Source organism: Gorilla gorilla, chromosome 13 (assembly GCF_029281585.2).
Source record: "Gorilla gorilla gorilla isolate KB3781 chromosome 13, NHGRI_mGorGor1-v2.1_pri, whole genome shotgun sequence".
Taxonomy (NCBI): Eukaryota; Metazoa; Chordata; class Mammalia; order Primates; family Hominidae; genus Gorilla; species Gorilla gorilla.
Genome location: NC_073237.2, coordinates 86,462,398 through 86,489,506, shown reverse-complemented (window position 1 = coordinate 86,489,506; position 27,109 = coordinate 86,462,398). Strand labels below are relative to the sequence as shown.

At 44.4% G+C, this 27,109-nt stretch overlaps 1 long non-coding RNA gene across 1 annotated transcript in view; it reads left to right on the top strand.

Annotated features, from left to right (window-relative positions):
- LOC109028261 (uncharacterized) overlaps window positions 1-24,538 on the top strand; it is a 28,383-nt gene extending 3,845 nt beyond the window's left edge. Inside the window, exons 2-4 of the long non-coding RNA XR_002007275.4 lie at window positions 1,525-1,608; window positions 17,579-19,115; window positions 22,138-24,538. This is a non-coding gene — a long non-coding RNA (uncharacterized lncRNA). The remainder of the gene's footprint in view (window positions 1-1,524; window positions 1,609-17,578; window positions 19,116-22,137) is intronic.
- The last annotated feature ends 2,571 nt before the right edge of the window (window positions 24,539-27,109 follow it).

Here is a 27,109-nt window from a genome sequence, read left to right as displayed (position 1 = left end):
TGAAGAAGGGAAGGGCTGGCCCAGCCTTCCATGGGGAACGGCAGAGCATGCTCTGAGCATCCTGAGGAATGTGTGAGTGAGCCGCACCATTCGGTCCTGGTAGCAAGCAAGGAAGAAATGAGATGAGATTCCAGTCTACGCGGTACCTCGGAATCAGTCGTCCTCCTGAGCGAGAAAAGGGTTCCTGGATCACGGTGGCAAACAGATGAATACAAAACTCCTCTCTTGCAAAACCCACAGTAGGGGGCAAGCAGCTGTCAGCACACCATGCTTTGGTAGAGGCAAAGCAGCTCAGAATGCTTAATGTCCCCTAAGGATCAGCAGTGCACATGGAGCTTGCTTCTGTGAAAGGGCTGGAGGACTCCACTGCTCCATGACTAATTAAAATGCACCAGAGCTTAGGTACCATGCAAGTTGTCTAAGGGTTTGCTCACATTGCTCCCCATGGGCAGCCCCAACAGAAGTTGGAGGAGGCAAAGCCGGCAGATCCACATCCTCAGTGGAGGTGGCCTCCTGCTGCCTACACAGGCCAATCCAGGGATAAGCCAGGGAGTGGTGCAGGAGCCAGAAGGTACTGGGACACAGCTTCTTCTGCAGGCTCCAGGTGGAACTTCCAGAATGCCAAGAAGGTTTTTGGGAGATTGGGGACAATGTTAATTAATAATAATTGTTAATTAACGATGTGTATTTCTCATTCTCTCATATTTCTAAAAGATGGGTGAGGCAATTGCTCTATGGGAAAATCCAATCATTTACTGACAGTATATTGACTGTCAATCATTAATTGCCTCCATGAAAAACCTCTGCAAATCTCCTATAGCAATTTCTCCTGGAGCACTTAAAATATCATCAGATTAAAGAACTGTTTCTATACTATTTCACATTCAGGAATATATCTGCTTCTCCCAGGAGGTGTAGCAGTCCATACAGATATAGTCTCTACCCACAGTAGTAAACAAAATTAAAAATGTCCCGTTTAGCATAAGTGAGAGAAGGGCAGGTTCCCTGGCCCCAGCATTACTGAGGGCTGGTTGACTTACACACAATGTCCATTTCCCTCTAGGAAACTGGGAATAATAACAACTGTTTTCTCCCAGGTAAAGCAACACAAGATATGCTCAACAAAGTGTTTAGAGTTCTTCAGAAGAAAGCTACAATAAAATAATATAGTGCTTAGTGCTTCAGCTGTTTTCAGCCTAGTGCTTGTAGACTGACTTACCCACATCTGAGCTACCACACAATTTAGGAGATGAAAAACATCAGTCCTACTTAAGCATTTTAGGTGAACATTTATTTAAGGAATTTAACAGATAAAAGAAAAGGATTTAAAGAGTTAAGAGAAACTGATTGTGTTTGTGTGCGTGCATGTGTGTACGTGTTCCTATTTGGGCATATGTCTGTGAGTAAGCGCACGTGTGTGTGTGCCTGTGTGTATAGTTATATCTCTGTACATGATTGTATGTGTGTGTTCATGTATGCATGCACACATGTGTGTGTTTCTGCATTTTTTTTTTTCTCCAGCAGTGATCATTTCTGGTCCAGTGTCTTGACTGGCACCAAGTCAAGCATTGTCCTCCACGTCATCAGCTGCAGGCCAGATACTCCAAGGTGAGACCTGATCTTAGATTTCATTTACTTTCTGGACAAGTCTCCTGTGTCCCCTATTATTTTAAAAAGACTATTCCTTAGATTCAGCTTAGTGTGTCATGTGCAAGAGTACTCTTTGTTACTGATGATGCTGACTTAGCTCTGCAAAATGCCTGGAGTTAAGAGCCTCAACAGAAGACTTTCTCCCAAGCCCCGTATCTATCCTGCAGTTTACACAATGAACACCTTGTATGCTGAATGCTGGAAGCTTCAGCACATGACTGGCTGTCCACAAATGCTACCAGCTCACTGGGCCTGCCAGAAGCCCCTCGTCCTACCCACGCCACTTCATTCTGGTGTCAGTTATAGACAGTGGGTTCTTGGCTGGTGAGAGCTTCCACACTGGCCTTCCTCGTTTTGCTAAAGACCAGGTGGAGGTACTGGCGTGGAGGACAGTGGGTGAGAGGTCTTCTATAATAATAAAATTGTGAAGCCTGGGGACAGCACCCTAGTTATAGACTTCAGCACTGTAGTGAGAGAAATGACTCTGTACTTAGGAATCATGTGTTGCTCTGTATTTCAACCAGATATATGGAATTAACTGAGTCCTATCCAACAGAGGCCACTTTATAACACAGAAGCCAAGTTAAACCCTTTAGATGAATGTCAATCCCATTAAACCCCCTAAGAGGAGGGAGGTTTAGTTGAATGTTAAGGAAACTGATAGGGGCTTTTCTGCAAAGAAAAGACATAAGAAAGCTGTTCTTTGTAATGCATAGTTATAAAGAGTGAGCCCAGGAAGAACTTTATCTTTATAATTAATAAAAGGCATGTTAAATAAGTGTCACTGGCCCTTCAAATAAATTGCTTAAAATGCAATTATTGCTCTTAAATGAAGAAATGGCCATAAAGACCTTCAGTAATCCAAAGGAATGAAGACTAGGGCTGATACGGATCACAGAGCACTAACAACCTTTATTTAAATAGTAGTTTAAAATGGAAATGTTTTGCTAGATGTATTGTAAAATCTTTAGCTTCAGATATTCTCAATAACTGCATTATTTATTTCAACCTGCTTATTTGATTTGTCACTGAAAACTGTTACAAATGCATATTTTAAAGGCATAGGACATGATGGAGTGAGTAGGGACATAAGTCTGAACACTTGGCTCATGAGCCCACAGGCTCGTGACCCTGAAAAAAACTTTATTTCTCTGAGCACGAGGATACCTTTCAATAAACAAAAATACTGGCCTCATTGAGTTTTCAGCGTGTTCCAGTGAGGTAAGAAATGTGAAAATATCATGTGCTGTGAATATTATTAGTCAGAGTTAATATTAATCATTGCATTTTAAACATGATATATTTAACTCCCGCTCCAAACTGCCAACCACAATGGTAAACATGCTAAAGTATCTACGTATGGAACAACAAAACCAATCCTACATTTGGCTCTGAAGTTAGCACTTTCTTTTGAAGCATTGACATGCTGATAACAATCAGTTCAGTCAATTTGGAGGAAAAAAACATTTGGACTTGATGTTTTGATTGACTAAGACAAAACAACAGGTCACCTGTCTGAATCACACTGTTCAGTGGGGCAGTTTTATGTCTTCTTGTTTTAAATGCAGTTTTGGAACGAATCAAAGCATTAGAGACATAACTGTTTTTCCGGGGGCATAATATTTCCAACTGTGAAGATCCACAGGTCTCAGTAGCTGTTGACTCCTGTATGTGAAGGAGGGAGGGGCTTCTCTACTCAGCTCATTCACATTGACACAGGGCACTGACAATTGAATCATCTCAGCGATTTCGTTTGTTCACGGGCTTTGCAGGCTATTGGAGTATGTAGGGCCATGTGTTCAGATTCCAAATGATTCAACTGAGGCCTGGCGAGTAAAATGAGGCCATGGAACCTCAGAGTCAATAAGGATCCAGAATCCAGTCACTAACTTTTAGCCCAGTACACTGTCTGAAGCCCTGTGTGCCGAGTCTCTGCCTTGATACAGTCAATGTGCAGTCAATACAAGGCCAGTACTTGAATTTTTTAAAAAGAGATAAAAGGCCAGATGCGGTGGCTCATGCCTGTAATCTCAGCACTTTGGGAGGCTGAGGCGGGTGGATCACCTGAGGTTAGGAGTTCGAGACCAGCCTGACCAACATGGTGAAACCCCATCTCTACTAAAAATACAAAAATTAGCCAGGGGTGGTGACAGTCACCTGTAGTCCCAGCTACTCGGGAGGCTGAGACAGGAGAATTGCTTGTGCCTGTGAGGTGGAGGTTGCAGTGAGTCGAGATCGTGCCACTGCACTCCAGCCTGGGTGAGACAGTGAGACTCTGTAAAAAAAAAAAAAAAAAAAAAAAAAAGCAAAGACAAAAACAGAAACAAGAAAAACCTGGAAGACGAGCCATATACACTTAGGACAGAAGTGGCAAGGATGGTAGGCAGGTGCAGGGCTTACTGTGCAATGCTTGCTCTAACATCAAGCCTTCCCAGAGATGGACTGAGAATAGAGGACTATTGTTGACAGTCAGACAGAGCATGCTCTCAGTGTCTGCAGAAGCTGGGTTCCTGGCTGTTGGGCCAGTGAGACTCCTCACACCACCTCTCAGGAAAGTCACAGGGAGAGTATTGGCAGCTGGGCTTAGGGCCACACAGGGCTGGGTGGATTGGCAACTTGGAACCTATCCCTAAAGGGCCAACAAGTGACATGCTAACAACACCAGTATCCCACAGAGGAAAACAACACATATCTTGAATTTCAAATCTGGGTCTCATTGAGCAAACTGCAACCTCCAGTTGGCTCTAGGAGGAGGCGTCTGTGATGGAGAAATGCAATATGGTATTGGGCCCAGCGGTGGTGTGATGTGACCAGCAGGTCACTGTCGCAAGAGAGGATCTGGGCCTGCCACCACCAGGAGGTAAGCTGTGGGCATGGGCCCAGTTACCCACCACCACAGCGTCACACGGGAGTGCCTCATGCTTCCCGCCTCACTTCCCCACTCTGCAGCTTTCAGTGGATTCCCCTTGCAGCTCTGTAGGTAAATGAGTTAGTGGATTCCTCTATGAGTTATTTTGTTGTTGTTGTTGTTGTTGTTATTTGGACAGGCAAAACTTTCTTTGCTCTTCTCACCAAAAAAAAAACTGGGTTCCCATCTATCAAAAGGCATATGTCTGTAAAGCTATGAGTCAATTAAATTACAAATCAAAGACTATTTCTGACTGAGTCATGTCAATGCCTTATAAGAACTTAGAGTAGGTCCCCAGGAAGTTCCTTTCTCAGGGAAAGAACTGCTTCTAGTCAATCCTTGTTTCTGAAAGTTAGCTTTCTGTATATTGAATTATCCTAAAGCAGGGAATCCCTGGAACTGAATATTTTGTCTGAATTTGCACCCTGTAGTGGGAAGATGGGCAGTGCCCTGCACTAGGAGCTCTGCCCTGTGGTTCCGCAAAAGGAGGGCAATTCAGGCCAGGGAGCAACGTCCTCATGTGGGGGCGGTGTGGCCTCAACAACCCCAAACAGACGCGCAGCCTAAACTACACAAACACTGACCTGCATGGCACAAAGCAGGAGATTTCTATCTCTTATGAAAACAGGCAAACAGCCAATCACCCTCCATGCTTCATGTTAGCAAGATCACCGTCCCAGCAGGTGGTTAATTGGCATGTTGTGGCATTCCTCCGTGGTCCAACCCACCATAACAAACCAGGGTTGTGGGTGACCCCAGGGGAGGCTGGCTGCCTGGAAAGGGAAGAAAGTGCACCGTGGACTCTTTATCACTCCAGAGGAGAGTCATTGGGTTTACTCCCTGCAGTGGTTTTCATTGTCATTAAAAATAATAACAATAATAACAAACAGAAAATTAAAAATAAAGCTCGCAGCACCACAGCCATTGGTGCAGCATTGTGCAGTGGCGCAATGTTAGCAACCAAGCGCTATTTACCCTCTGACTCTTTCAATCTATGTGCATTTCACAAATATTTACTAAGTATCATGGATACACAGATAGAAAGAGGTGATTCCCTACCCTTGAGGAGCAAGCAGCCTAATGAGGAGATAGATGCATAAATAGGCAATTTCAACACGATGTCAATACACTATAATAAACACATAGACAAGGCCCAGCGAGAATGCAGGGAGGGACTCCCTGAGACTATGCATGGGCAGGTGCCTCGGGAAAGGCTGGTCAGAGGAGGGGAGAGGAAACGTGGCTTTTGTGGGGGACAGGAGGTCCCAGAAGCATTCATGCTGGAAGGATTCCATGCAGTGGAACAGCTCATTCAGTGTCTCATGGGAACCACAGACCTGTAATGTTTGGGCAACCAGGCATAAAGGTGGCTGGGACATGGGGAAGGTGTGTCAAGCAAGTGGGAATAAGCTAGACAATGGGGGAGTCTCATACAGACCTTGATCAGGGGATGCCAATACCTTGCAAGCCAGGGTCCTCTGGTCCGGTGGGTTGGTGAGATTGGCAATTGCAGCCTCAGAAGCAGAATGCCCAAGAGGGCGATAATTCCAAGCAACACAGCCAAGCTTCAAACCAGGGCCCCCATTCCATCCAGGGCAGCCTTGAAAGACAGAAATAGAACACGAGAGACATCTGCAATTGTACGTTTTCTAGAAGCCACACTTACAAAAAGTCTAAAGAAGCGGGTAAAATTAATTTTTATAATAAAAATGATTTTGCCCACTATAGCCAAAATATTATCATTTCAACATGTAATCAGTTCCTAAAAAGTATTAATGTATTATTTTTCTTTGTATTTTCTGTTGTAAGTCTTCAAAACTCAGTGTGTATTTTACACATACAGCACGTCTCAGTTCAGAGCAGCCACATTTCAACAGCTCCATAGCCACACATGGCTGATAGTGGCCATGTGGGCCAGCACAGGTCTAGAGTCTGAAGTGTCCAAGACACATGTTCTCCATTCAGGCCATAATTGGACTGAACACCATACTTGCTGGTATTTCTTTTCCAAAAGGTACATAGAAATGAAACAAGTACCCCTGCCAAAAGACATATAGTCATCCAGTATTTCAACTGCAAGCTATAGGACTAAGTTGGTGGGAAAAGTTGTCTTAAAATAAACATGTACTGCATACTTCTCTTTGATTTCCAAAGCTTGAAGAGGAGAGGGTGGCATAGGATAATTTGCATTTTAATAAACACAGCCTCTTGCAAAACAATCCTCAACATTCTTGATGAGCGCCTCCCAATAACAATAATTACCATCAGAAGATGCCATGCCAGCATTCTCTAATGACTGTCTCCCAAGGCAGGCCATGTTTTGATTGACTTAAGGCAAAGCTGTTAAGTAACTTGCATGGGGCCATCCAGGGCGTTGGGTTTATGCAACTTGTTTCCCAGGAGGAAAGCAGTTTAATTTCCCTTAGTCGGGCCACAATAGAGTTGGCATTAGAAGTAGGACTACAGCATGGGAATGTGTACACAATTTTTCAGTACTTAGGACCTCAGAGGGGCCCTAATTGTCCTTCAAAGCACAGGGTAGTCAGTGCTGATGTCACCAGCCTCATGTATCGTGTCAACTCTGCCATATTGTCCCATCCCATGCTGGATGGCTCCACTCTACTCAACTGAGGAAGGGTGTATGTTTGGTTGAAGATTTAGCCACATCCAAGGGTCTGCTGGGTCCTATAGGCTTTCACAGCTTAATCCCTCATGTCCTCAGGCAGGCTTGTACCTGGCTTGCAGAATTCCCATCCCAAGCGCTCTGTGGTCTTGGGCTCCTTTCCAATTCTCAGTTTTGACAACAGCACTGTGGTGTTTGCAAGCACAAGGTAACCCCACGTGCCCTGCCAGGGCCTTATAGCAACTTTGTAGAAAAGCACTCACAAGAGATGCTCACTCACTCTGAGTCACCATGCACCAAGCACCGAACCAAAAGCTGTGCCGGGATGAGATCAGTAAATCTTCTGTGCCACTCCATGAAATGGGTCTGGTCATGATCCACATCATACAGACGGGGAACCCAGGGAGGTTGTGTAACTTGCTTTTGCAGCTCAGTAAGACCTGCCAAAGCCAGTTGATTCTGGGGGGCAAAGATTTAAGCTACTAGACATGGCATGCTTTATTTGGCTGTGGTTAATTTCTTGTCTTGCCTGGTTATTAAATAGAAACACCATGGCAGGCAGAATTCTACAGTGACTCCCAAGATTTCCACCCTCTCACATCCACGCCCTGTGGAATCCCCTCCCTTAGGTGAGGGAGAAACCCATGAATACGACGGAACAGCACTTTCATAATTTGATCAAAACTTGGCTGACTTTGAACTGATTAAAAGAGACTATCCAGGAAGGCCTGACGTAGTCAGGTAAGATTCTTTTTATTTATTTATTTATTTTTTTATTATACTTTAAGTTTTAGGGTACATGTGCACATTGTGCAGGATAGTTACATATGTATACATGTGCCATGCTGGTGCGCTGCACCCACTAACTCGTCATCTAGCATTAGGTATATCTCCCAATGCTATCCCTCCCCCCTCCCCCCACCCCACCGCTGTCCCCAGAGTGTGATATTCCCCTTCCTGTGTCCATGTGATCTCATTGTTCAATTCCCACCTATAAGTGAGAATATGTGGTGTTTGGTTTTTTGTTCTTGCGATAGTTTACTGAGAATGATGATTTCCAATTTCACCCATGTCCCTACAAAGGACATGAACTCATCATTTTTTATGGCTGCATAGTATTCCATGCTGTATATGCGCCACATTTTCTTAATCCAGTCTATCATTGTTGGACATTTGGGTTGGTTCCAAGTCTTTGCTATTGTGAATAATGCCACAATAAACATACGTGTGCATGTGTCTTTATAGCAGCATGATTTATAGTCATTTGGGTATATACCCAGTAATGGGATGGCTGGGTCAAATGGTATTTCTAGTTCTAGATCCCTGAGGAATCACCACACTGACTTCCACAATGGTTGAACTAGTTTACAGTCCCACCAACAGTGTAAAAGTGTTCCTATTTCTCCACATCCTCTCCAGCACCTGTTGTTTCCTGACTTTTTAATGATTGCCATTCTAACTGGTGTGAGATGGTATCTCATAGTGGTTTTGATTTGCATTTCTCTGATGGCCAGTGATGATGAGCATTTTTTCATGTGTTTTTTGGCTGCATAAATGTCTTCTTTTGAGAAGTGTCTGTTCATGTCCTTCGCCCACTTTTTGATGGGGTTGTTTGTTTTTTTCTTGTAAATTTGTTTGAGTTCATTGTAGATTCTGGATATTAGCCCTTTGTCAGATGAGTAGGTTGCGAAAATTTTCTCCCATTTTGTAGGTTGCCTGTTCACTCTGATGGTAGTTTCTTTTGCTGTGCAGAAGCTCTTTAGTTTAATTAGATCCCATTTGTCAATTTTGTCTTTTGTTGCCATTGCTTTTGGTGTTTTGGACATGAAGTCCTTGCCCATGCCTATGTCCTGAATGGTAATGCCTAGGTTTTCTTCTAGGGTTTTTATGGTTTTAGATCTAACATTTAAATCTTTAATCCATCTTGAATTGATTTTTGTATAAGGTGTAAGGAAGGGATCCAGTTTCAGCTTTCTACATATGGCTAGCCAGTTTTCCCAGCACCATTTATTAAATAGGGAATCCTTTCCCCATTGCTTGTTTTTCTCAGGTTTGTCAAAGATCAGATAGTTGTAGGTATGCGGCGTTATTTCTGAGGGCTCTGTTCTGTTCCATTGATCTATATCTCTGTTTTGGTACCAGTACCATGCTGTTTTGGTTACTGTTGCCTTGTAGTATAGCTTGAAGTCAGGTAGTGTGATGCCTCCAGCTTTGTTCTTTTGGCTTAGGATTGACTTGGAGATGTGGGCTCTTTTTCGGTTCCATATGAACTTTAAAGTAGTTTTTTCCAATTCTGTGAAGAAAGTCATTGGTAGCTTGATGGGGATGGCATTGAATCTGTAAATTACCTTGGGCAGTATGGCCATTTTCATGATATTGATTCTTCCTACCCATGAGCATGGAATGTTCTTCCATTTGTTTGTATCCTCTTTTATTTCCTTGAGCAGTGGTTTGTAGTTCTCCTTGAAGAGGTCCTTCACATCCCTTGTAAGTTGGATTCCTAGGTATTTTATTCTCTTTGAAGCAATTGTGAATGGGAGTTCACTCATGATTTGGCTCTCTGTTTGTCTGTTGTTGGTGTATAAGAATGCTTGTGATTTTTGTACATTGATTTTGTATCCTGCGACTTTGCTGAAGTTGCTTATCAGCTTAAGGAGATTTTGGGCTGAAACGATGGGGCTTTCTAGATATACAATCATGTCGTCTGCAAACAGGGACAATTTGACTTCCTCTTTTCCTAATTGAATACCCTTTATTTCTTTCTCCTGCCTAATTGCCCTGGCCAGAACTTCCAACACTATGTTGAATAGGAGTGGTGAGAGAGGGCATCCCTGTCTTGTGCCAGTTTTCAAAGGGAATGCTTCCAGTTTTTGCACATTCAGTATGATATTGGCTGTGGGTTTGTCATAGATAGCTCTTATTATTTTGAAATACGTCCCATCAATACCTAATTTATTGAGAGTTTTTAGCATGAAGAGTTGTTGAATTTTGTCAAAGGCTTTTTCTGCATCTATTGAGATAATCATGTGGTTTTTGTCTTTGGCTCTGTTTATATGCTGGATTACATTTATTGATTTGCATATATTGAACCAGCCTTGCATCCCAGGGATGAAGCCCACTTGATCATGGTGGATAAGCTTTTTGATGTGCTGCTGGATTCGGTTTGCCAGTATTTTATTGCGGACTTTTGCATCAATGTTTATCAAGGATATTGGTCTAAAATTCTCTTTTTTGGTTGTGTCTCTGCCCGGCTTTGGTATCAGAATGATGCTGGCCTCATAAAATGAGTTAGGGAGGATTCCCTCTTTTTCTATTGATTGGAATAGTTTCAGAAGGAATGGTACCAGTTCCTCCTTGTACCTCTGGTAGAATTCGGCTGTGAATCCATCTGGTACTGGACTCTTTTTGGTTGGTGAACTATTGATTATTGCCACAATTTCAGCTCCTGTTATTGGTCTATTCAGAGATTCAACTTCTTCCTGGTTTAGTCTTGGAAGAGTGTATGTGTCGAGGAATTTATCCATTTCTTCTAGATTTTCTAGTTTATTTGTGTAGAGGTGTTTGTAGTATTCTCTGACGGTAGTTTGTATTTCTGTGGGATCGGTGGTGATATCCCCTTTATCATTTTTTATTGTATCTATTTGATTCTTCTCTCTTTTTTTCTTTATTAGTCTTGCTAGTGGTCTATCAATTTTGTTGATCCTTTCAGAAAACCAGCTCCTGGATTCATTGATTTTTTGAAGGGTTTTTTGTGTCTCTATTTCCTTCAGTTCTGCTCTGATTTTAGTTATTTCTTGCCTTCTGCTAGCTTTCGAATGTGTTTGCTCTTGCTTTTCTAGTTCTTTTAATTGTGATGTTAGGGTGTCAATTTTGGATCTTTCCTGCTTTCTCTTGTGGGCATTTAGTGCTATAAATTTCCCTCTACACACTGCTTTGAATGCGTCCCAGAGATTCTGGTATGTTGTGTCTTTGTTCTCGTTGGTTTCAAAGAACATCTTTATTTCTGCCTTCATTTCGTTATGTACCCAGTAGTCATTCAGGAGCAGGTTGTTCAGTTTCCATGTAGTTGAGCGGCTTTGAGTGAGATTCTTAATCCTGAGTTCTAGCTTGATTGCACTGTGGTCTGAGAGATAGTTTGTTATAATTTCTGTTCTTTTATATTTGCTGAGGAGAGCTTTACTTCCAACTATGCGGTCAATTTTGGAATAGGTGTGGTGTGGTGCTGAAAAAAATGTATATTCTGTTGATTTGGGGTGGAGAGTTCTGTAGATGTCTATTAGGTCCGCTTGGTGCAGAGCTGAGTTCAATTCCTGGGTATCCTTGTTGACTTTCTGTCTTGTTGATCTGTCTAATGTTGACAGTGGGGTGTTAAAGTCTCCCATTATTAATGTTTGGGAGTCTAAGTCTCTTTGTAGTCAGGACTTGCTTTATGAATCTGGGTGCTCCTGTATTGGGTGCATATATATTTAGGATAGTTAGCTCTTCTTGTTGAATTGATCCCTTTACCATTATGTAATGGCCTTCTTTGTCTCTTTTGATCTTTGTTGGTTTAAAGTCTGTTTTATCAGAGACTAGGATTGCAACCCCTGCCTTTTTTTGTTTTCCATTTGCTTGGTAGACCTTCCTCCATCCTTTTATTTTGAGCCTATGTGTGTCTCTGCACGTGAGATGGGTTTCCTGAATACAGCACACTGATGGGTCTTGACTCTTTATCCAATTTGCCAGTCTGTGTCTTTTAATTGGAGAATTTAGTCCATTTACATTTAAAGTTAATATTGTTATGTGTGAATTTGATCCTGTCATTATGATGTTAGCTGGTGATTTTGCTCGTTAGTTGATGCAGTTTCTTCCTAGTCTTGATGGTCTTTACATTTTGGCATGATTTTGCAGCAGCTGGTACCGGTTGTTCCTTTCCATGTTTAGCGCTTCCTTCAGGAGCTCTTTTAGGGCAGGCCTGGTGGTAACAAAATCTCCAGCATTTGCTTGTCTGTAAAGTATTTTATTTCTCCTTCACTTATGAAGCTTAGTTTGGCTGGATATGAAATTCTGAGTTGAAAATTCTTTTCTTTAAGAATGTTGAATATTGGCCCCCACTCTCTTCTGGCTTGTAGGGTTTCTGCCGAGAGATCCGCTGTTAGTCTGATGGGCTTCCCTTTGAGGGTAACCCGACCTTTCTCTCTGGCTGCCCTTAACATTTTTTCCTTCATTTCAACTTTGGTGAATCTGACAATTATGTGTCTTGGAGTTGCTCTTCTCAAGGAGTATCTTTGTGGCGTTCTCTGTATTTCCTGAATCTGAACATTGGCCTGCCTTGCTAGATTGGGGAAGTTCTCCTGGTTAATATCCTGCAGAGTGTTTTCCAACTTGGTTCCATTCTCCCCATCACTTTCAGGTACACCAATCAGACGTAGATTTGGTCTTTTCACATAGTCCCATATTTCTTGGAGGCTTTGCTCATTTCTTTTTATTCTTTTTTCTCTAAACTTCCCTTCTCGCTTCATTTCATTCATTTCATCTTCCATTGCTGATACCCTTTCTTCCAGTTGATCGCATCGGCTCCTGAGGCTTCTGCATTCTTCACGTAGTTCTCGAGCCTTGGTTTTCAGCTCCATCAGCTCCTTTAAGCACTTCTCTGTATTGGTTATTCTAGTTATACATTCTTCTAAATTTTTTTCAAAGTTTTCAACTTCTTTGCCTTTGGTTTGAATGTCCTCCCGTAGCTCAGAGTAATTTGATCATCTGAAGCCTTCTTCTCTCAGCTCGTCAAAGTCATTCTCCATCCAACTTTGTTCCGTTGCTGGTGAGGAACTGCGTTCCTTTGGAGGAGGAGAGGTGCTCTGCGTTTTAGAGTTTCCAGTTTTTCTGTTCTGTTTTTTCCCCATCTTTGTGGTTTTACCTACTTTTGGTCTTTGATGATGGTGATGTACAGATGGGTTTTTGGTGTGGATGTCCTTTCTGTTTGTTAATTTTCCTTCTAACAGACAGGACCCTCAGCTGCAGGTCTGTTGGAATACCCTGCCGTGTGAGGTGTCAGTGTGCCCCTGCTGGGGGGTGCCTCCCAGTTAGGCTGCTCGGGGGTCAGGGGTCAGGGACCCACTTGAGGAGGCAGTCTGCCGGTTCTCAGATCTCCAGCTGCGTGCTGGGAGAAACACTGCTCTCTTCAAAGCTGTCAGACAGGGACATTTAAGTCTGCAGAGATTACTGCTGTCTTTTTGTTTGTCTGTGCCCTGCCCCCAGAGGTGGAGCCTACAGAGGCAGGCAGGCCTCCTTGAGCTGTGGTGGGCTCCACCCAGTTCGAGCTTCCTGGCTGCTTTGTTTACCTAAGCGAGCCTGGGCAATGGCGGGCGCCCTTCCCCCAGCCTCGCTGCCGCCTTACAGTTTGATCTCAGACTGCTGTGCTAGCAATCAGCGAGACTCCGTGGTCGTAGGACCCTCCAAGCCAGGTGTGGGATATAGTCTCGTGGTGCGCCGTTTTTTAAGCCGGTCTGAAAAGCGCAATATTCGGGTGGGAGTGACCCGATTTTCCAGGTGCGTCCGTCACCCCTTTCTTTGACTCGGAAAGGGAACTCCCTGACCCCTTGCGCTTCCCAGGTGAGGCAATGCCTCGCCCTGCTTCGGTTCGCACACGGTGCGCGCACCCACTGACCTGCGCCCACTGTCTGGCACTCCCTAGTGAGATGAACCCGGTACCTCAGATGGAAATGCAGAAATCACCCGTCTTCTGCGTCGCTCACGCTGGGAGCTGTAGACCGGAGCTGTTCCTATTCGGCCATCTTGGCTCCTTCCGGTAAGATTCTTAAAGGCCCTTTCTGAAGAAAGAAAGATTCTAAGCATGAGAGAAGCTGTGGATGGGGCCAAGTAGCAAGGAACCCCAGAAACCTCCAGGAGCCGAGAGCAGCCCCTGGCAAGCAGCCAGCAGAGAATGAGAGCATCAGTCCTACAACTTTCAGGAACTAAAGAGGACCCTGAGCTGCAGGAATGAATGCAGGCCAGCTAACACCCTAATTGTAGCCGTTGGAAACCCTGCACAGAGAATCCAGCCTGGATTCCTGACCCATAGAAATGGTGACGTAATAAATATATGTTGTTTTAAGCCACTGAGTCTGGGGTAATTTTTTACATAGCAAAAGACAACATATCCATATACTTTTCTATCTGCAGGTGGACTTATCTGATTATCAATACTTGCAAAAGGGGGCATTAGAAATACCTTCCTTTAATTAGTTGCTCCATTTCTGCAGGCTCTTCCTCACTGGCAATATTACTATTTTAAAAATAATTAATAAACTTTATTTTTAGAGCAGTTTTAGGTTCACAGCAAAATTGAGTGAAAAGTACAGAGATTTCCCATTTACCCTCTGCCCCCACACATCCACAGCCTTCCCCATTATCAACATCTCCCCACCAGAGAGGTTCATTTGTTACAATGGATGAATCTACACTGACATATCATTATTACCCAGAGTCCATAGTTGACATCGGAATTCACTTTTGGGGCGGTACCGTCAATGGGTTTTGACAAATGTACAATGGCATGTATCCACCAGTATAATATCACACAGGGTAGTTATTTTCATGCCCTAAAAATCTTCTATGCTCAACCTATTCATCCCTCTCTCCCTTCTAACTCCTGGCAACCACTGACTTTTTATTGTCTCTATAGCTTTTCTTTTCCAGAATGTCATATAATTAGAACATATAGTAAGTAGCCATTTCAGGTTGACTTCTTTCACTTAGTAATATGCATTTAAGGATCCCCCATGTCTTTTCATGGCTTGATAGTTCCTTTCTTTTTAGGGTGGAATAACATTCCATTGTATGAATGTACCACATTTTATTTATCTATTCACCTACTGAAGGACATCTTGGTTGCCTCCAAGTTTTGGCAATGATGAATATAGCTACTATAATCATCTATATGCAGTTTTTTTTGTGTGGACATAGTTTCCAACTCCTTTGAGTAAATACCAAGGAGCATGATTGCTGGATCTTATGTTTAGTTTTGTAAGAAACTGATAAACTGCCTTCCAAAGCGACTGTACGTTTTGCATCCCCATCAGCATTGAATGAGAGTTCTTGCTGCTCCATGTCCTCACCAGGATTTAGTGTTGTCAGAGTTCTGGCTTTTGGTGTGTGGTGGTATCTCTTTGTTTCAATTTGCAGTTCCCTAATGACAATGATGTGGGGCATCTTTTCACATGCTTACTTTCCAGCTGTACCTCCTCTTTAGTAAGATTTCTATTAAAGTCTTTCACTCATTTTTTAATCTAGTTGTTTGGCTTCTAATTCTCTTGATGTTGTCTTTTGCTGCGCAAAAATGTTTTATTTTACTGAAATCCAGTTATCAATTATTTCTTTCATGGACTGAGCCTTAGCTGTTGTATCTAAAAAGTCATCACCATACCCAAGGTCATCTGGGTATTCTCCTATGTTATCTTCTGGGAGTTTTGTTTTACATTTTAGACTCAAGTCTATTGCCTACTTTAGTTAATTTTGTGAAGAGTACAAGATCTGTATCTAGAACTTTTTTTTTTTTTTTTTGCATGAGGGTGTCCAGTTGTTTCAGCCCCATTTGTTAAAAAGACATTTCTCCATTGTATTGCCTTTGTGTTAGTCAAAGTTCAGTTGACTATATTTATGTGAATCTGTTGGGCTCTCTACACTGTTCTGTTGAGATGCTTGTCTATTCTTTCACTGATACCACACTGTGTCAATTACTATATGCCAAGGACATATTTGTATCCCTCCAAAATCCATATGTTGAAACCCTAATCCCCAATGTGAAAGCATTTGGTGATGGGGTCTTTGAGAGGTAAATAGGTCACAGAGTGAAACCCTCATGGTGAGATTAGTGTCTTTACAAGAACTGACTTGAGAGAGCTTGTCTTTTCTCCCTCTGCTCTCCATTGTGAGATGACTAAAAGATGACTATCTGTGAATGAGAAAGAGGGCCCTTACCAAGACCTTGACCATACTGGTACCCTGATCTTGACTTCAAGCCTTCAGGACTGTGAGAAATAAATGTTTATTGTTTAAGCCACCCAGTCTATGGTGTTCTGCTATGGCAACCCCACTAGGTTACATATGAGGCTGGTGTCCTGGCTGCCCCTTGTAGGGCTCAAAGGTTGGACCACAGACTTGATCGGTGTGATTCAGTAACATGTCCTTGTTCCACAGTATTCATTTAATTCTAAAAGGAATACTTTAAAAACTCACTAAAGTCTTCCATCCCTTCTTTCACACAAACCAAAGCAGCATTTTCAGCACAGCTGTATGTGATGAAAATATGGCACCCCCGGGGGCAAAAGAATCTTTTGTGCAAATGCAGATGAAACATCAGTTGTGATTTGCAGGACATAGAAGGGCCTGGATCTCAAAGATTGCTTGTTTCTTTTGCAAACTACAAAGTAAATTCTGTATCCCCCAACTGCCACCTTCTGACTTCTGTTCATAAACATTGGGCCAAGAGAGGCCTGAGGTCAGTATATATGCCTGCACCTGGCCTTCCTGAAGGCTTGTTTGCTTCATTTTTATGCCTACAAGCTTGACATTGAATTGAGTTGTCCTCTGCATGGTTGCTGAATCATGATATATCATTTAGTAAGAAGAAAATTGTGACCAGGTGCTACAACAAAGTTAAGGGATGATGAAGTTTGTGAGATATGATTTATGAACACAGTTAAGGGTGGATGGACACACTGGAGAATTTGCAGAAATAGGCTGGTGAAGGAAGGCATCGGAATCTACCCATGGACTTTTATGACTAAAAGATTGAAATTGACTTTCACCTGTACCACCCCACCCCTTCCTCACCTCAACTCCCCTACACCATTGGAGGGTTACAGGAAGCAAAATAGAATGTTCCAGGTTGATCTACCTGATACCTTGAGGAAAAGGCACTGGTAGGTTCTCACTAGAAGAAATATCAACAGACCACAGATCCTATTCTTCCCACCCACATTTCCCTTTTAAAAGTGTAAATTTTGGAGTTAGCTCTGGGTCTGAACCCCAGCCTGTCACAGTAGGGACAAGTTACCTACATGCTCAGAGCCGCTGTTTCCTTTTCAACTAAATCAAAATAATATAGTTGTCTCTACAGATGAACTTGAGATGTTGAAATAATATAGATACAGAGCCTGACAAATAAGATGCCTTCAAATCATTTCTCTGATTTGGGCAATTTTCACTGAGTTATTTTATTTAGTATCTGCATGGACCTGTCTCTGTGCTAGGAACTTTCATGCCACCATCTTGTAAGGTTAGTGGGCCCCCAAAACTTAAAGAAAGGGATGCTATGTCTGCACCAAGAAAGCTAGGAGGCAATTAAAAATACCCATAAACTGGCAAGCTACAGCTCCTGTTTCTTTGTTCACCTGTTTTGTTTTGTTTCCACCCAGATGATGCCAAACAGTCACTGCAGATGAATTTGCTGCACGGAGCTGTCTGGGATGCCTCAGACCTGCCAGTGGTAGAGCTGCCTGCCTTGCTTCCTCTTGCTTACTCACAGCTCTAAGTCTGAACTTGGCTGCAGCTGTCCTGAACAGCCCAGGAGGAGCCTAGGCAGGAGGAGGCTTCTCTCCTATGCAATTTGGCTGAATTTTAGTTACTCAAAAGAGCAAAGGAAGCACTTCTGAATGTTCGTCAGGAGGAGCCAACCACCTTAGCTTGCTCCCTGATGGGTTTTGTTCAGCCCCTGCCTTACTGTTGTCAGCCTGGACTGTCTTCTGGGCTTGGGTTCACCATGTGTCTGGACCACGGGGGTGTCTCTAGGTGTCTCCCTTCCTGTGCATTTCTCCTGGGCATAGACACCCATCCTGTGGAACACTGGGAGGAGGGTGCAAGACCCCACTGCACCCAGGGTTGGTTCCCCTTGGGTGCAGCAGCCTCATCCCCTTGCAAGCCTTCCTCCCACTCCTCCCAGAAGGCTCTGCTTCCTCCACTTGCTCCTCTCCTAGGTGTGAGCCAGCAGGGTTTGGTCACCCAGATATGAAGTATTAATGTTGGACTCCTGTCTGGAGTCGGGAGTCTATTAAGGAAGACGTGTGGGAGAGGCCTGTGTTCAAGGCCCTTAGAACCATTCTGCCTGAGCCATCAGCTCCTTAAAAAGAAATCACCAAATATCCCAAACAATGGCAGACTCCCCCTCCCACCCTTTGGGCTACTTGGTAAATAGGCCCACCAATTCTATCTCCAAAATATCTCCCATCAGGACCATGTGTATATTGACATCTTTATCTTCCATCAGGTCAGGGTTGCCACAAAAGCCTCCATCCAAATTTCCTGAAAAAGCCCAGTTTCTCTAAATGTGTGCATGAACACGGTGCTGGGCATGGCCCTCTCCTCTCAGTCCTTCTGCGACGCCCAGTGCCTTCACAGCCAAGGCCAGACTTCCTAGTGGAAGAGCAAAGTCCCTCCTGACACGGCTTCTGCTTGCATCTGCAGCCCCACTTCCCCCACACCACGCTGCACCCCGAGCTCCTCACGGAGAGCCACCGTGTTTCACACCTGCTGTGCTCTGGGCCAGGTCGCTGGGCTTGCTGGTCTTTAGACTTGGAGCACCTGATGCTGTTTGCCCATCTGTCTCCTTGTCAGCCTTTGAGAATTGGATCTGGCAGCCCCTCCTCAGGAAGCCCATGAGAGCCTCCGCCCCATACTCACACAGACCCTGAGCTAGGTGGCCCCTGCCTGTGCCCCTCAGCTCCAAGCCCAGCTTCCATGCAGCTTTAGCACAGTTTACCAGCACCATCAAGACCCCTCTGGGAGGACAGAGAGCTCTGGGAGGACAGAGAGCTCTGAAGGACAGAACACGCATGCCTTTCTGGTTGTTCCTCTGAAGCCTAGCACAACACTGACACGTGAGAAATACCGGCTGAATAAAAGGTGGAAGTGAAAAAGAACAACACTGACACGTGAGAAATACTGGCTGAATAAAAGGTGGAAGTGAAAAAGAAAGACAAGAAAGGAGGATAGAAGGAAGCAGAGTGGTTGGGAGGAAGGGAGGGGGGAATAGCTTTTCAAGGAAAAATGATGGATGGTATGAGAATGAAGGGGAGATGCCTATTTCCTACGGAAAATTTCTAGTGTCTTTAATAATGGCTTTTGGCATCACTCTTTTGTTTCTCATTTTCTAGACTCCACATTTAAGGCCTATCAAGTGCAAATCGAGGGGAGAAAAGGTACCAGTTCAATTGCCAAGCAAACTTAACATATAAGTTAGTCGCAGATCTGGACTGGAACACAGATCTTTCTCTTGTTTTTGAAGCACTCAAGGTTGGGACTTTGACTATCAAACTTGGCTTCTTAAATAAGGTGATGCTTACCTGGGTTTATTCCAAATCATCACACCCTCACTCAAACTGTGTTTAGAAAAGAAAGGGGAAATTAGCTGCTTGTTGCTCAAATATTAAGAGCTCCTTCCTGCAGATTGACGCTACTTTGTAGATCAGGCCACGCCTGGCAAAATTCTTGGCAGTGTTGTGTCTACACAGGAGAACACCCTCCTAATGGGCCGTGGGTTTACATTTCCTGTAGAGAGATGTGACTGCTATGCATGATACCCTGAAAAAGTGATGCTGTAGGTCCAGCTACCTGAACAATGCAGACTGCGTCCCTTCACAGCTGTGGAGTGGGGAGTGCTGGTCCCACACTGAGGACTGAAGGATTCTCTGCTTTCTTGCTTGAACTGCAAAGGATGCCTTGACTTTGGGCTGCCAGGATGGGGACGGTGTGCTGGCTTTCACCTCGCCAGTTGGCAAAGTTGGCTTGGCCAACCTGATGGGTCAAACACACCTGGGGTCAAAACAGAATCTCTAGCTCTACCCTCAGCCCTCAGTCCCATAGCCACATGAACAGTCTGAGCAGTGTATTTGCTGGTGTGAACTGAAATAGGAGGACAAGGAGAGAGGAAACGAGGGAGGGATTTGAGCAGAGAGGAACACAGCCCTTGGCCCCATGGTGGGCTGCCACCAAGAAGGTGAAGGGAGAGGGCAGTCCCAATCTGAATCCCACCAAAATAGGTGGTAGAGGGTTGCCCTCCTTTCTTCCCTCACCTCTGACTCCGCTGTTCGAAGCCCTGGTCCTGTCAGGGCACCTATCCCATGGTCCATGTGGCAGTAGCTTGTTCCCAGCGACCACTCAGCTTTCCACTGAATGGAAGCAGATAGAGAGTGAGTCGAGGTATCACTTACTCAAGCAGCATCTTCCAGAACCTTCTAGACTCAAATGAGTGAAGTGGTTAAAGAGAGAAGAGAAATCACTGGGAGCAAGGTCTCTAGATGGGGTTTTCTTCCCCCTGTCCCCACAACTCCCATGGCATAAGTGGCCATTTTATAAACTTGCTGCTGGGACAGCTTCATTCCAAAGATATTGTGGTTGGGCTGTGAACCCAGGAAGTTTACATGATCAATTTTTACCCAAAGTATTGTCACATGACCCCCAATGCTGGGATGACACAGAAATACAATCTGTCAAATTTATATGAATCCAAAGGGAAATGAAACATGTAAAACTGAGACTGCAGCCCAGTTTTTTGTTATGGCCTCAACAAAGCAATGCCACGTCAGCCTGTCTGAGCATAGCACCTTGTCTTCATGTTGATGTGCAAGATTCCCTACAGACTGCAGACCAGGGCTCAGCAAGAACATGGAAGGAAAATGTCCCACAGGAAAAGGAGAAACAAATACAGATTAGAGTGTTTAACAGGGCCAGGCACACAGCAAGTCATCACTGGATGGCAAATCTAAACTCAGCAAGTCATTACTGCATGGTGAATCTAAGTTCTTACAGTTATCACTAGCACTACAGACACCTAGTGGAGAGGTGTGCTTACTCATGCAGTGTGTGAGTAAGCTCAGGCTGCCAGCACAAAATTCCATGGACTGGGTGGCGTAGACACCGCAATGTATCTCCCACAGTTCTAGAGGCTGGACATCCAACATCAAGGTGCCAGCAAGGTAGATCTCATTCTGAGGTTTCTGCCCTTGGCTTGTAGGTGGCCACAGCCTCCCTGCGTGCTCACATGATCTCTTCTTTGTGTATGGAGGGAGAGGTGGGGGAAGCCTTCTGGTGTCTCTTACAAGGACACTAATCCTATTGGATCAGGGCCTCACCCTTATAACCTCATTTAACCTTAATTACTTCTGTAAAGGCCCTGCATCCAAATACAGCCACACTGGGGGTTCAAGCTTCCACATATGAATTTTGGGAGGATACAACATTCAGTATATGAAATGGAGGCGCAGTCCAGTAGCACTACTCTGAAGTTATCCGATGCTGTGCATCTTTATCTACATGGTGACACTTAATTCACAATTTATCCCCAGGACTCAGGCCAGCTAGGCAGGCATTATTAAAGAAAAGTCTGTCTGGTTCAGTAAAATCTTAGGATAGAATTCTACTAAGCCTATCAATTGGCTTTTGATTCCAGAACCATCTTTATAAAAGGTTGTAGGGAAAATTTGTAAAAGGTTGTAGGGAAAAATATGTGGGGGAAAAACATTTAAATGAAATCATGGTCTCCTTTGGAAATCCAGGTTACAGAACATGGTGTGCAGGCGTGAGGGTCACCAGGTCTTGCTGGATTGCAGATGCTCATGGTGAAGACAGGAGTTTACAGGGGCAGTGGGTCTGCCCACATGTCCCAGCACTGAGCCGCTGCTGATTCTCAGAACCTGGTCATCCAGGTGCTGTGTCCCCTACTCATTTACTGTAACTGAGAAATTTTCCAGGCAAGGCGGAGCTGAAGCCTAAATATATCTTCAAGCCCTCATGCCTGTCTGCTTGCAAATATTTCACCCTTCCTTCTTGGCTATTTCCATCAATGTTATTTTGTTCTGAGAGTGAATGCCCAGAGAGAGACATTCTGTACTTAACCGGTTTGTGTTTTGTGATTTTTGTGCTGGTACTAGCTCTTTCAGCACAGTGAAATTTTAAACAAGTAACTCTCTCTGCTTACCAGGCACTGTGCATTCCCTGCCCATGAGGAAGGAAGCAGCTTATTCCATTTTCACCCCAGCAGAACCCCTGCATGCAGGTTTAGGTCAACACTAGCTGCCAGCAGGATGAAGACCCAGCAGCATGTGGCACATGGGAGTCTCGCCGCGGGTCCTTGATAGAAGAGTAACGAGACTTTTCTTGAAATAGTGTCCTGAGTTGAGATCTGAGAAGAACCTGTTATGCATCCTAGAACACAGTGCATTTGCAAGTCATAAGATGTTAGCACCGATTATGGAGCCTCGTGTGTTCTTAGGGGCTATTTCCGTGACCTCATCGGGGGTTCAATGAGCAGCTTCAACAGAAAACTGGATTTCCTTTTCCTCCAAGGCTGTCTTATTTCCAGATTACTCTGGACCTAATTTTAATCGTGCACACCTACCATGGCAGGCTGTTTTCCTGTCCTCCCAATGATCTCCATACAATCTCACTGCTGGGTAGCACCTCCATTGCCTTGCTTACCTAAGCCATCAAAACCTGCAACAACTCACAAAACCACAAAAAGCAACAGAAAATATCAGAAGATATTCAAATGAATCAAGACCTCCAGAAAACTGTGCATAATATAATTCAGTTTTTATTTCATTTAATGATAATGTCCACAGTTAATCAGGCATTCCTTATCATTTGGATCTACATGTTGAATAAACACAACATCCCTAGACCTTTGAGGGTTTTCTAAATAATCTGCTGTTGATTTTCTTAGGTACTGACCAGATTACTATGAATATTCCTGATAGAATATGCTGACAAGAAACAAACAGGACAAGCCTAAAATAGAGGCTCTGGTAAACATTCAGGGAAAAGTTTATTACTGACATGTGAGAGCTCGGTGTTCAAGGTTAATAAAATAAAGCTGACAGAAGTCGTGATGCCTCACATGACTCAGACCCATTTCTCCTTTCCCTCGTAGCAGATACCAGTGGGCAGACAATTCAATGAACAATCTTTGAATTCTGATTCCTGACTCAGAAAGAGAAACAAACCCCTAGAGCAGAAAACTTGTTCAGTGACAGGAAATATTCCATACATGTTTGTGTAACACTGGAATTCTTCTAATCGCATGAGGACATGACATGACATGACATGACATGACAGCTGGCATGCTGGGCACTGCAGTGAGTACGACAGGAACAGCCTGCACCAGTCCACGTGCAAATAAGAAGGAAATACAACCTTCATTCTAAGAGGTTCTCCGAGGTCATGCAGGCAGCTTCTCCCAGGCTGTTTGTGAAATATGGGGGGAAGATGCTCTCGGAGGACCCAAGCAAAGAAGCCTATTTATCCTTGTTATTCAGCATGATCTAACGTATTTGACCACACATACTCACCTTTTACTTTTCTAAAACTCCTGCTACATCCTCTGAACTAGAGTTTCAGAGTGCACAGAGTGGGGCTTTTGCTGCACCATAAGCAACAGCAACTCCTCCAGCTTTGTGCTTTTAAAATTCTGTCATGACACCAAAGTTCTCATTGAGAACTTTATCTTGTTAAAGTTCTTTAAGAAGCCCCAAGTCCTGAATTCTTTTTTTCTTTTTAATTTTTTAAAGACAAACATTAAATATTTGAGGTTTATTCTTACACATAGTGACTCTAACCTTGAGAAGTTTAAATATGCACACATGTACATGCTTTGGTTCGCATGCACAGGGGCCTGGCAGATGCAAGCCTCATGGTAGACATTGACCAGCAGCAGCTGCTCTGTTCCTCTGGGAGGCGGGTGCCCAGGATGGCATGCAATGCATTCCCCTGCTCAGTGCCACAAAAGATCCAGAGGAGCCGACACGGTCCATCCCACTCCTGTGATGCTGCAGCTCTGGGGGCGTCACTGGAGAGGTCAATGTGCTGGTCACGGACTTCCCAAGATTCCGGCAGATGACAGCATGAAAATTCACTTTCTTTGTGGGTCATTGATTAAGGGATGGGCATAGGGCCCAATTCGATCCCATGAGTTGCAGGGAGACTCCCCTTGGAGATTTTTCTCTGGACGGATTTATGGCTTCAGTTGGGTTCCCTGGAAATGATTTATGAGGGTGTTTTCTTAGGAACAACAACCATAAGTCAGGAAAGCAGGATTGGGCAGAGGCAGTTCAGATGGAATGTGGTCTCCACAAGGACCTCCGTTCCCCCAAAGGCAGCAGTGGATCTGAGATAGCCCTTCAGAGGCCATCACAAATAGAAGCCAGGCAGTGGGCATCTTCTTCCTGCGTCTAGTCACTGGTGCAGGCTGTTCCTGGAGAGTGGGCATCACCTGGGCTATGTGTCCCCTTTCCTTAGAGAGTCTCAGCTGTGAGCCTTCAGCAGCTGGTACCGCCCGCAGTGGGAGAAGGAGTAGCTACATCCTGATGAGGTTTCCTGGGTGCTGCATCACCATCCACTACAGATCCCTGCCCTGCTGGGACTCCCTTGCTTTGTATGGCAAGTCCACTCCATCTGGGAGCAGCTCCTCTGGTGTTTTTGTCTATCTTCTTCCTGAGGAAACAACCAAGAGATTTAGTGGAAAGAATCATGGCTGCAGCCACTGCAACTCCTCTCCCCACTGATGCTTCTCAGCTCCCTCGTCCACTAGCCATTGTATGTTCTCCTTGCTCTTGGTCTGCTGAGAGCTGGTCCCTGTGGCCCTCCTAATGTGGTGACCCACACCCTCTTTCCTGAAGTCTGAGGTTCTATTTACCAAGCCCTTCTCAGACTCTGGCTGCAGTGCTTGTTTATTTGCCATCAAAATGAGGCAAGGGAACACCAAGTGGTGCCTGGGGATCCCCTGAGTGCCAAACATTTTCCTCCCTGCCCCTGTCGTGTGAAGCAGCCCTCTCTCCTCTGGCAGTCAGAGCCTGTGGCCCCCTCCAGGAAACGGACTCCTCTTCTGCCTCCTACTTTGTTGGATGAAAACCTCAGAAGTTTAAGCAAAGTTTAAGCTTCATGGATTCTTGCTGTGACCCCTGATGGAAGCATTCCCCCTTTGGGAAGAACATCTCTAGATCCACAGAACCTTAAATTGCTGGGAGGGGAAACAGAACTTATTCCACAAATAGGTCTGGGGAGGGATGTAAGCAGATCCATGCCTACTTCCACTTCTTGGATCCTAGACCTGTGTCCTGCTACTCAGGGTTGGGGGGATGCAGCTCCATAAAGTGATGCTGGATGCGGAGTGTATTCTGCATTCTGAAGGATGGTGCCCTGGCCTTGCCCAGGCTCATCTCTAAGCTGGCACTGCTCTGGGCCTCCTCTAGTCTGTATAACTGGGCCTTCATGTCAGCAGCTTCTGGGCAACGTGGCAGGTGAGGACCAGAGGACCTAGGTGCGTGTGCCTGCTGCTGTACCACTTTTGCTATAAGGGGGTCCCTTGGTCTGAGAGGATGCTGCATAGTGTTTCCTGCAGGTCATCAGATTTTCATTCTGGCAAAGGTGCACATGCAGGAACATCAAACCCATAACTAGAATACAAATCAATTTCAGTCAAGAAAGATCTCTTTTCTTCTAGGAAAGGGATCCAAATGTAAGCAACTTGACACCCCATGATTGGTTGGCCTACTTGAGGGACGGTGCCATGTTCCAGCATCAGGCGGGTGTTTCACAGAGACAGGAGCTGGTCAGACCTGGGGAGTGGATGCCTTCCACAAGGCTCATGCATAAGCCCCGTCCCTAGCACCATGGCTACTAGCTGCATGTACCTTGCATGCCAGCACTGGGGTCACCAGTATCAGAGGCTGGCTGATGCCACCTGGCTTGTCCTTCTGTCCAGCTCGTTGTTTGGTTCCTCCTACATGGCAATTGCTCTCTGGTGGGTGTTATCACAAGATACAGAGATTTTCACACTTCATGCCCACCTCCATAGACCCATCCATGCCTTCTCCCCAGACCACCTCTTTCCCACTCTCCTAACCCATCTCCCTTAAGACTCCCAAGCCAAATCACACATTACCCATAAATTCAAGTATAGTCTTACATCGAACTTCTTCTTTCTTCACACAAAGATTTCCAAGTGAGCTACTGAAAACTCCAACCACTGGGAGAATCTCTGCCCACCAGTGTTGATAAGGTCCCCCCAGGAGGGATGTAAGCAGATTCATGCCTACTTCCACCTCTTGGTTCCCAAAAATATGTTATACGACTTTGGGAGTAGAAGGGCAGGTCTATAAGATGATTCTGGAGGAAGGGTGTATACTGTATCCTGGAGGACTGTGCCCCAGCCTTGGTCAGGGTCATCTCCAAGTTGGCACTGTGGAGGCTACAAGGTCCTTTTTAGATCAGTCTGAATTGGTTTTGTCTTCCTTAAAGATGATAGCATTGTGACTGGTACATGTTATTTCAAAATTGAACTTAGAGAAAGCTCAAAGAATGGACGGAAAAAACAAAAAAGAGAATTAACAAGACTGATTGAAATTTTTTCTGACCTTAGTCTTGTTTTTCAAAAAAAAATGTAGAGAGGCTATAATGAAATGGGGACAATATTGTTGAAATATATTGATGTCCTTTTCTCTTTTGCATTTGTTTATACTGACCTTCCTCTCACTGTGTTGGTGGCATTCAATTGCTTCAGGGATATTTAGGTTTGCTACTCTATGAATATGAAGAAAGATTCCATATTATATTCTGACATGTAGAATATGATTTTTTAATCTGCAGCATAACATTTGTTTTATAAGTCAAGGATTTTCTATTTTTTTTTCTGTTTCTGCTAAGATCCAGGCCTGGACAATAAGACATTAAGTTTAGCATTATCCAGGGCTGGAGAGAGAAGGACATGATAGAATCTATCTCTTCAGATCTTCTTGAAGTAAGAGCGAGAGAAAGAGAGAGAAAGAAAATCAAGCAGAGAACCATATATGCCCTGCCATTCCTCCATGTGGTGAAGTCGGGGATGTGAGAAGGCACAGCAGACATTGAAACAGAAAGCTCAAAACAAAGGAACTGTCTCCCATTTCCATGTGGAACCC